Source organism: Triticum aestivum, chromosome 6B (genome assembly GCF_018294505.1).
Source record: "Triticum aestivum cultivar Chinese Spring chromosome 6B, IWGSC CS RefSeq v2.1, whole genome shotgun sequence".
NCBI lineage: Eukaryota > Viridiplantae > Streptophyta > Magnoliopsida > Poales > Poaceae > Triticum > Triticum aestivum.
In genome coordinates, this window is record NC_057810.1 from 112,697,439 (window position 1) to 112,709,326 (window position 11,888).

Below are 11,888 nucleotides of genomic sequence, written 5' to 3' on the forward strand. Positions count from 1 at the left end.
AACATGGATTCATAATCCCTCCTTACATCTATATAGGGCGTAATGAGATTCTTAAGACCGCCTTTGACTATTGACAAGATTAATAGTACATGACATGTACAATGTGAAAATTATATCATTGAAAGAACCTTTCACAGACCAATTTAACGGTGTGCTTTGTGTAAGTTGCATGTCATATATCATTGCTCTAATATTTGGTCAAAGTTAGCATCAAAAAACGCATTAGGCCCTATATAGATGTAAGGAGGGTGTAGCTTTGAATAGTATTTGTATAGTAAAACGGGGCAAGACTCTCTCTTTGTGTTGTGTGAATAGTTTTATTTTTTTCGTTTTCTTTTTGGTTGAGGGAAGTGTGAATTGATTTGGTACGTACAAGTACAATATTACTACACATTAGGCTTGTCCCTAAAATTCAACCCACGTCTTGTTATATCCTGAAAATTCAGATATCGTGCTCTCAAAACTGGCGCCTTCACAACCCGCGCCTTGCTATCCTGAAATTACAACATGCATGAAAACTCCCTCCAGCTACCAAATCCCGACACGCGAAATCCCCCTTCTAACCCTGTGCCGAAAGGGCCGCTAGTTCAAATCGGTGGGGGGTACTTTTGTAGCACACCCTACATTTTGGACAAGCGCGTCCCTAAGTCATGCTTCACCCCCTCCCATCGCCCCCTTTTCGCCATTCGAAATCCCAGGCCGCCATAACCTCTCTGCTCCAGCTTCGAAATCCCACCCTCCTCCGTCCGCCACGTCACCGCTGCCCAGTCGGAGCCTCTTCCCCGACGATGTCGTTCACCGCAATAGCTCGACGTCCCTCGTCCACCTCCCCGGATGAGGATCCGTTGTCCATCTCGCCGTCCAGCCGGTTCAGCCACCCCGTCCTCCACCTCCAAGGAGCTGCTCCGACGATCGCCTCGTATATCGCGGCTGCTCCATCCCCACAACGCCGCCTTAACCTGCTCCACTGGAACCGCAACATCCTCACCGACTCCTCGGACGAAGCCGAGGCCTACTCGGCACCACCAAAGAGGTTGTACACTCATCACATCGCACCTTCTCCTTAACTCAACCTCCCGGCACCGACGGTGCTCCATCCCGCACCCCCATGGAGTGGTTACCTTGAAGTCGGCGCCGCGGGCGACATCTCCACGTCGGCTCTCCCCCAGTGCGAGGCCTCTTCGGTGGCGGTGGCCATACCAGCCGGATTTGCTGCTGCTGCTCTGGCTCTCGCTCGCTCGCTCGCTCTCCCAGCTACTGTTGCTGCTCTCCCCCTCGCTCGTGCTGCTGCTCTGCTCCGATTAAGCCACACTTCAGTCGACTGAATCAACTTTTGGGTCAGTCGATTTTCAGGGGTTGGGGGGCTCGCTGGAGTTAAGGAAGAACTACCCACAGCGGGGACGGGGGCTCGCCGGAGAGGTACCCCACTATCTATCTTAGGGTTCAGGGTGGGGGGGGCCTAGAGGGCTTGCCGGGGCGACGGTGGCGAGTTGTTTCAGGGCAGCGAGGCGGCGCTAGGGCCGGTGGTGGCTGGCGGCTCAGGGGGGTGCAGGTTGAAGATGAACTGCAACCCTCCCTAAACTACATGTCAAGTGCCTCTGTGCTACCATTGCGTTCAGTTTCGACAGTAGCATCATATTCCACAATAAATTTCATTTTCGACAGTTAAGTTCAGAGTCAACAGTTTTTACCTCATCTGTTGTAGTCAGGTGGTTTTTGGTGATGTTAATTTTACATCCATTTTACATCATCTACTGGAGATGCTATTAGAATCCCACTTGAGATTGACGATGTCTGTCTTGTGCTGCTTCAGCCTTGACGTCTTATGGCTCACCGGAGCTGCTCCAACGACAGAATGATCCATCACAACAGAGCAGTGCCCTGGACGCCGTCTATAGGTTCCTCAGATCTTCCTCCACACCTCCGACAGCCACCTCTGCCTCAACTGCTTCAGCGACCAACCCAATGATGCTGAGGTCAACACGGCTACGGCAAAGAGGTTGTACACTTGTTGCATCACTTATTACTATACATTCACGTCGATCCATTAGGGCTATTTTGGTTCAATGTAAAAACGTCGATCCACTGGTTGTTACCATCACTCTAAATTTCTGCATGCTCTCCTTACATAATCTCACCATATTTTTTTCGTATGCATGTCAGATATTGTACACAGTCATGTTGAACATGTAGAGAAAAAGAGAAGAGTTTTGTGCGGCAATACAATGTCATGCAGACATCGCTCCATGGTGGGTTCAATGGCAAACCCTCCCCACCCCTCTCCAGATTGTAATGCAGAGGAATATATCTGTTCTGAGGCGGATTTCAGACGCCGCTGACCACTCCTATTTACCCCCCAAGGTGTTTGCTCTACCTTGGCATGATGATGTTAGTCATATCATGCATATGTTGCCTTGCAGTGCCTACTTTTGACATCATATATGTCATCTGCTTAGTTTAGACATGTTCTGTAATGCACCTGTTTAGTTTCTATATCATATATGGGAATTATGCAGTCTCATGTCTTTTAGCCAGCCATAATATATGTGAAATGTGCAATGCCATCCTGTTTAACCAGGCATCATATATTTGAATGATATCTTGCCCATCCTTTTCTTCATTACATTTCCATTTGTCGACAATGTTTGTACATTAAACTACTCTTCCTGTGAATCAGCCATTTGGGTGGGAGATGGAAAAATCTGGAGTGAAAACAAGGCCTTCAGAGCAGACAGTGCTACCTGTCGAAGCAGATCTCTTGTTGGTTCCCGATAGCTCCTCAGAGATGGATTCAGAGACAGATGACCAGTCCTATTCCCCCACTGAGGTGTATGCTCTAACTTGGCACGGTTATACTGCTCATATCATGCATACGGTGTCTTGCATTGCATAGTTTAGACATCATATACACAATATTCAACACCATGTTCTTAGTTCAGACATCATATCGAATGCCCTATGTTTAGCATATAAATCACATATGTGAATTAAAGGATGTGATCCTGATTACTTAGATAACATGTAGGTGAATTATGTCATGCGATCTTGTTTAGTTATTCATCATATCTTTGAATTTTGTTATGCTATGCTATCCAGTTTAGATAGACATCATATATGTGAAATTATGTCATGCTATCCGTTTCAGTTAAACAATATACATGTCAATTATTTCATGCCCTCTTTTTTCACACTATCTTATTGCATCTGTCTCTCATACAATGTCTGTACATTCAACTATGTTTCCTGTTTATCAACCATTTGAATTGGAGCGGGTGATGCCAGTATCTAGCAGACTAAAAACACGATCTTCAAATAAAACAGTGCTACCTCTTGGTGGAGATAGCACCCCGGTTGTACATGCACAAGAACCAGCCCTACCACACATAACCCAAACTCTCGCAGATTGTACCCCTACTGCGATGGACAGAGAACCAACTTCACCCAATCTAACCCCAACCCCAACCGATAGTAACCCAGTTCCCGTTGACAAAGCACCATCTCCACCACAGAGCTCCCAAACAAGAGCAGTTAGTAAGGCAGCTCGAGTGCCCAAAGGGCCAGTACTATCACGGCGAACCCCAACTCCACCAGTTAGTACGCCTATTCTTGTGGAGGAAGCCCAACCAGCTAGTCGTAGTTTAGCATCTATCGCATTTGATGTTGTTAAATCGTATGTGCGTATCTTCCCATCTTGGAAATATTATACTGAAGATGAAGGAAAATGCCAGTTGCAGGTGTTTGTCCAGGAGTTATGTGTAAGTAATGTTATTCATGGCAATTACTTTGCTTCGTCCCATACATCCTACCTCCATGATGCTTATAATACAGCAAATTTTCCCATTTTTCTCTATAGAGAAGGACCGATTTGGAAACTCAGGATGAGGTAACCTGTGCTAATACCTCTGCTATCTTCAAGAATGCTTGGTGGCAGTATCGGAATTACCTGAAGAAAACGTACTTCACCGGGAAAGAAACTCATCAAATTCCCTTACGTTCTCCTGAGACACATTTACTGGACGATGACTTGGAACGCCTTGTTCTGTACTGGTCCCGAACCAAGAATGTGGTAAGGTCTATGAGCTCATTTTCTATTTTTAAGTATTATATTCTTGCGTCTTACTGTAATCTGTTCATGTAGAACAAGTGCCTAAACCTGAAGAACAACTGTTCTAATTTAAGATTCCATTGCTATCATAGTTCAAAAAAGCGCTAGGCGTTAATTGTGTGTTTTGCCACCGCCTAGCGCTTTACTGACCAAAGCGCATGCTTATGCGCAGTTATGCACAGATTATGCGTAGTTATGCGCAATGCATTTTGCCAACGACTAGAGCCTAGGCGCGCTTAAGTGCTCGCTTAGGCGCGCCTTTTTTAACTATGATTGCTTTGCTCTTGTATCACTGTATTTACTCATACAAACTTATTTTTAAATTGAAGGATCCAATCGAAACTCCAATGGCACAGCAGGTATGTTCACGCATGTTTCTTTAACAGGTTTGCTCTTATCAATAGCTCTGTTGATTTCAATTTCAATTGTGTATACAGTTGACTTTCATATCATGCACATTACTAGCATCACAACAGAGCCAATAGTGTTGTTGTACATGTAGACCCGTGGTACCCATCTGAAATCTTGTTGTGCCGTGTAGTTTCCCACGCTTTGTATTCTTTCACTGCTGCTTTGTCTTGAACTGATATGATTTGAACTGTGTCTCTATTTTGATTTGGCAAGACAATGCAGTGACCATAGGACATAGATATATGTTTGTTTGATGCTTTTATTATGTACTAGTACTTGGCAATAGAAGACTTGGTAGTTTAATCCTGTCCACCTTACTAATGAACTGGTTCACCGAAATGAGTTTCATATACTAGTACATGCTAAACTTGTTATGTGTCTGCTTGTTTCTTCTTTTAGAATGCTGACAGAATATTGGGGAAGAGTGCCTTATTAAGCAATGGTAAAGGAAGTAATGCAGATAAGGTTCAGGATAGTGACACATCCTTGTTGGTCTCCAACAAAGCTGATAAAACAGCTAAGGAAGACTATCTTGAAGACAGCGAGATAACACCAAAAGTCCTGTCTTGGTTTAGTGTTCGAGTTACTGGCCACTATCGCTTGCACAAGCTATTCAAACTCACTATCTGAATCAGTTCGGTTTCTTGAGTCTCAACTACAAGCTGAAAGACATCGATCAGCTATGATGCGACAAGAAGCAGAAGGACTACGGAAGTCCCTGGAGCATTCAGATGCATACTTTCTGGTGCAACAGCAAGCGTTGGAGGATTTTAGCGCCAAACAGGACAAAGCTAATCAGCTTGCTAAGCTTATTGCCAGCATGGTGGATACCCAGGATAACGTTTCTTGAGCTCTTCTGAAGTCGTTTCAGTTATGCTCTTGTTTTGCTGCCGCATTTCTTTGCACTGGTGGCCAATTTTGACGGCCAGTGCATGTAATGTGCTGCTTTGTTCCCTATATTTGCACTGGTGGCGAACTTTGATGCCTAGTGGATGTAATATGTGTAATAGGGGTAATAGGCTAGCGTTAATTGCTTGCTTATTTATTTCCTTATTGTCTTGTTTAGTTGTTTGCTTGTAGTCATTGCAGTTCTTTTTCTGTTTTTTTTTCTAGTGGCCACAATAGCCTATTTTTGGTAACTAGGCCAAAATAATCATGGCAACACACGGACTATTGTAACCATGGGCCTCCTACAGGTTGTATGATCCATGGGCAATCGTCTGGCCATAGGATCCATTGGCCTTCTATACGGGCCATAGGATCCATCGGCCTTCTATACGGGCCTTAGGGTCCATGGGCCTTCTACGGGCCATAGGGTCCATGGGCCTTCTACAGGCCGTACAATCCATGGGCCTTCTACGGGTCGTACTATCCATGGGCCTCATACGGGCCGTAGGATCCATGGGCCTTCTACGGGGTGTATCATCATTTTGCCAATCATGGGTCGTACTATTCGTGGACCATAACGGGCCGTTAATAGGCCATATTTGATAACTCTATGAAAACAGCCCAACGGGTTTTTTTGACATGAAAACGGCCAATTGTATTAACGGTCCGCAAAAGGTCCGACTGTAACGATGGGCTGAATTTGGCCCACAAGCAGAAAATGACAGTAACGGGTCGTATGTAACCGAATGCCGCAAATGACCCGAAGAATCAATGGGCCCTGAGAAGGCCAAAAGATAACTTGGGCTGGAAACGGCCCAATGGAATAACGGGCCGTTAATGGGTATAAAGTGATACATTATTCATTACGGGCCAGTTTCACCATGGGTCGTTAATGCGCCAAGAGTTACAAAGGTCCTCATATGGGTCGAAAGAAGTCATGGGTCACACATGGGCCGGAAGTTAAAACGGGTTGAATCATATTGGACGGCCCAGATGACGCTACTAGGCCTAATTCGGATAGGGCGTAACGGGCCCTAGGTTAGCAGGCTGTAAATGGGCTATATGTGAACATGTCGTTAACAGGCTTTCCGTGGGCTGGCCCGCCACCTTTTGGCCAAGTCAAACGGGCCGGCCTTTTCACAGGAATGGGCCTCTGTTGGGCCGTGCCACCTGTCGCCGTATCATAGGCGCCTTCGGTCCAATGAGCGGATGACATCTGTCCCAACGGTGAGCCGACACGTGTTTCCTCCAGCCAATGATGATTTTACACGTGGAAAATCCCCATTGGTCGAGGCTGTTAACGGGTTATCGGATCCAAAACCCGACCCAATAGCTTAACGACGTTCCATTACGGTGGATGCCACGTGTCGGTCACCCTTGACGAAAGCACTTCTGTGATGCGCGATTTATCGTCATGGAAGTGGACACTTCCGTGATGATAATTTTGGTAATGTCATGGAACACTTCTATGACAGCACAGGTATGAATATCTTGATTCTATCATAAATTTGTCATGGATGTACATGCATGACAAAAAACGCGACCTACTATGACAAACACGTATCATCACGGAAGTGTATTTTTTTGTAGTGAAGTATTGTGATATAACATGTAACAACAGCCCGTAATGCAATAAATATTGATATAAAAGCATGATGCAAAATGGATGTATCACCCTCTAAGTGGATCTTTGTGGCGGAGCGACAAAGCAGGTTGAGACCACCTAGGTGAGAGGTGGGCCTGGCCCTGGTCGGCGTCCGCGGTTACTTAAAAATAACACGCTTAATGAGATCTTGGTATTTGATCTGAGTCTGGCCACTGGACTATACGCACTAACCAACTACGACGGATCAGTTATGGGCACTCGTCATCGTGGTATCAGCCGAAGCCTTCTAGACGTCAGCGACTGAGCATCGCACCCCGGATTGGACTAGAACGACTGCTCTTGTATTAGGGAGGCCAGGTCTGCTTCCGGCAGCCCTCGCAATGTGTAGGTGTGCAATGGGCAATGGGCCTAGTCCCCTGCGTGCATAGGATTTAGACCGGCGTGTTGACCTCTCTGTTGTGCCTAGGTAGGGCTATGACGTGTTCATCTTCCGAGGTCGGGCATGACCTAGGAAAGTGTGTCCAGCCAGAGGGATTGAGCGTGTTGGGAAATGTGGTGCACCCCTGCAGGGAAGTTTATCTATTTGAATAGCCGTGTCCCTCGATAGAAGGACGACCCGGAGTTGTACCTTAACCTTATGACAACTAGAACAGATACTTAATAAAACACACCCAGACAAGTTCTAGAGACAACCCGGTGATTGATTTCCCATAGGGCGACGAGGGGAGGATCACCGGGTAAGATTATGCTATGCAATGATACTTGGTGAACTTACCATCTACTCTCTTCTTCATGCTACATGCTGGAGGCTGCCAGAAGCGTAGTCTTTGATAAGACTAGTTACCCCCCCTCTTATTATGGCATTTTGCAGTTCAGCCCACCAATATTGCTCCCTTTACACAGATACCTATGCGTATGTAGTGTAGATCCTTGCTTGCGAGTACTTTGGATGAGTACTCAGGGTTGCTTTGCTCCCTCTCCCTCCTTTTTTCCTCATCTTCTCGGATGTCGCAACCAGATGTTGGAGCCCAGGAGCCAGAAGCCATCGTCGATGATGAACCCTACTACACCGAGGTTCCTACTTCTATGTTCAGGCCGCCGACGACCAGGAGTAGTTTAGGAGGATCCCAGGCAGGAGACGTGTGCCTCTTTCAATCTGTATCCCAGTTTGTGCTAGCCATCTATGGCAACTTGTTTAACTTATGTCTGTACTCAGATATTCTTGCTTCCGCTGACTCGTTTATGTTTGAGCACTTGTATTTGAGCCCTTGAGGCCCCTGACTGGTAATATGATGCTTGTATGACTTATTTTACTTTTTTAGTTGTGTTGTGATATCTCCCCATGAGTCCATGATCTTTATCGTACATGTTTGTGTGCATGATTAGTGTACGATTGAATCGGGGGCATCCCAAGTTGGTATCAGAGCCGACTGCCTGTGGGAATCCCCCTTCCACACTCCTTGGCCGAAGTAAAGTCTAGTCACTACAAAACTTTAACTAACATGGTTGTGTGTCTTACGAGCCCAAGACGCCATTGGGTGGTATTAGGATCTTTTATTCCTCGTCTTTACTCTGGGATTCTGATCTCTCTTCTCTTCAGGTTAAAGGTTTTATTAACTCTAACATTAGGATCTCATGATCACATCCATCCAGAGAGCCCATTGTTGCAGATGATCGCCTGCTACATAAGAAGATTCAGAAAATACTCAGTGATGTTCTCTCGAGACTTTGTGCCTTTGCTTTTTCAATTCCCTTCCATTGATAAACCCCTATGGATAGCCACATACACTTGCCATTCATACAATCATTCCTCGTTGATCTTATTATTAAAAGATACCACAAAATTCTCTCTATTGTTCCAAGAATACTTTGTGCCTACTGCCTTGCAGTTCTTTGTCGCATGAATACCCCTACGGGTAATTCCTCGCACTTACCAAGTATCCACTCATCACCAGTTATTCATGTATTTCACAAAAGTCTTGAAAGTACAATGCGTTCTTCCAAAAATCCTCAACAGCCTATTGCTCTTAAAATTCTTGCTTACTTGCACTATGGTTAACCCAATAAGTATAGTAATCTTATTAGCATACGTCGTCACTATCATTTTTAGTCATTTGATTCAATATGTTGTGAATGCTTGCAATCTTCAAGAAGATCTTATAATTTATCTTTCCAGCTTAGACGCCACCTTGGACATGAGATGGTTGTCGACCAATCAAGTTAAAATCGATAGTGCCTCCAAGTCTATTCAACTTACTCATATCTAATCAGAGCATCTGGTTCTGATACATTGGTCTGGAAATCATAATTTCTTTGTAATTAAGCATCGAATTGTTAGATGTTTCAATAATCAGATGCCTTTGCATTCTTTCTTCTTCTGGATGTGGGTACTGATACTCACATCAGATCCTTTGTGTACCACTAAATCCTTTGTTGGACTATTATCCGACAGAGTCCTTCATATTCAATAACTTTGTGAGTTTTCCTCAGATACATAATGCCTTTTGGTAAATTGTGTCTTATGCCTTTAGAGACTTGTATCCTCTGCTTTGTCAACTGTGCTCTACTTTCGAGCTTGTGCTAATTACTCCTACAGTTTGTGGTATATGTTCCTAAGATGCCCCAATGGGTTGAACATATGCCTTCCCTAATCTGTATGATCCCAAGGGTTATGCGGGTTATACCCTACTGACGCTTCATCAAATAACTTTACAAGACTACAACTTCAAAAACGGGAGGTAAATGTAAGGTTATGCATTGAAGAAGTGGGAGTCGACCTTGAATTTTGTGTTCATGCCCATGGACAAGATGTACATCCTATCATGGAAGCTTCTTGTAATAATAACTATTTCCTTGATATAATATCATCTAGTATCGATGAATTGATCCTTTGCAATCGTGGTTTCGACCATATTTTCTCCTTGATTCCATTTCTCAGGCAAGTGAAAAACACTTGTCTTCTGCAAAGCAATACCCTAATCCAACCTCTACTTTGATCTGTCGTCGAGTATTACCCCATGGTATCTCGAGATTATCATGGGAATGCCTAACTTCTTATGAGTTCTTCATCAAGTACTACATCCTCACTGATTCCAATTTTTCACGGGCTCCGAGTTTTAAACACTCAAAGACACCGATAAGTGAATCCATTCCGCACCCCAATTCAATAACTCTAAGTAATTTTTGTTGCTTACTAGTTTAACAATCCTTCAAGTCATTCCTAGCCCGATAGGCTATATCATTATCGTGCTAAATATTTATTGTGCCAACTGGCCCTTCTTCCCGGAACACAACTTCGACGGTGAGCTAAGCTTACGTCGATCTTCCTGGTCATATCATTTCACCATGAACAACAAGCTTGATTTCGAGTTTGTGTCGCACTCGTGGTTCCAATAACTTTTTGCTCCATCCTTCCTTTTGCTTGATGTCATCGCTGAGCGATTATATCTTCATGAAACCTTTCGACAAATGAGTCATGATCATCATCAACATTCTGAGATCCTCAAGGATACCGATCGAATTCATGTTGAGAAATACCATCCTTGCCCCTCAATGATTTGTGTTATCAGTAACAACATCCTTGTCTTCCCTCAACACAAACATGTTCATGTTTTGGATTGAATCTGGAGTTCCTTGCTATCCAACATCTGTTCTACTTTACCTTAGATTATTACCATCTTATATGTCAAGCAGGTCGTGAGGATTGCTCCACCTCTTAAAAATTCTTGGTATAGTGATACTTCTCACCATCACCATTCATTCTTGGTCCCCATGTTGTTTCTAACCGGAATAACAACAAGTGAGCGATGGTGCTTGGGTTCTGTACTCCTAGCAACCCTATTGCTTTGGAGTTAATGGCCGACAGTTCATCCTTAGACTATTGGTTATTGAATCACCATTCTAACAATTGATCAGGCTGCCTATGCCCATATTTCGAGTGTACCTGTCAACCAATGTTTAATTGAGTATGTTTTCCTGAGCATACCTCATTATATCATTTGATTTGACAAATATTATCTCCTTGTTCACATAATTCATTTCCTGAGAATCTTACAATGTCATCCCGTCAATTTGTGTTGCACCTTTTCCTTCTCAGACATCATGAGTCTGAAGTATCCTGACCCCAATCAGATCTGACTCTCGGTAAGATATGATGGTTGGAACATATTTCCAAGAGTTATAACATTGGTCTTTAACCCGATAAGGTGATGTCATGCCTAGCACACCTGGCCGGAGTACCTATCGTTATAGTTTCCATTTTAGCAAGGTTAGCCACTCTTCCATGAGGGAATTGTAAGACTTATTATATAAGTTGTTCCTGATGGATCCTTTGTGTATCCATAGTCTGACCTTTGCTTGAAGACCATATCAATGCTATCTCGAGGCGTGTTCGTGGTACTCCGATCTTCAGCAAGAACATTGGAAGCGCAATGCTAAATATTGATCAGCTATCCAAACACCGTTGTATGGGTAATGTCATGAAACTTCTCTCCCCTTTCCTGAAGGCTTTACTACATTATATCCTGCCATAGATATCATGCTCTTCTTGCACCTGGGAAGGAGATACACCTAATACACCTTGGTGTGCAACTCTGTCATTAAGACCCTGTTACTTATGTTGATGACATTCCGGTAACCACCGCTGGACGAAAACTTTGCCTTATTGGTCCGCCTCGTTCAACGAGCAGGAAAATGGTTCTATTTGTCCCTTGCCCTTGGTATCAAGGTTATTGTCAACGTAACTGACAGGCTATCCTCTCGACATGCCTTGTTGACTTGATCATGCAAGACGTCACCGCCCTTCCTACTTTTAACCCACATGGTGGGCCCATAACCCATAGTTCCACAGGATTGAAACCTGACTCTACTGTACACCCC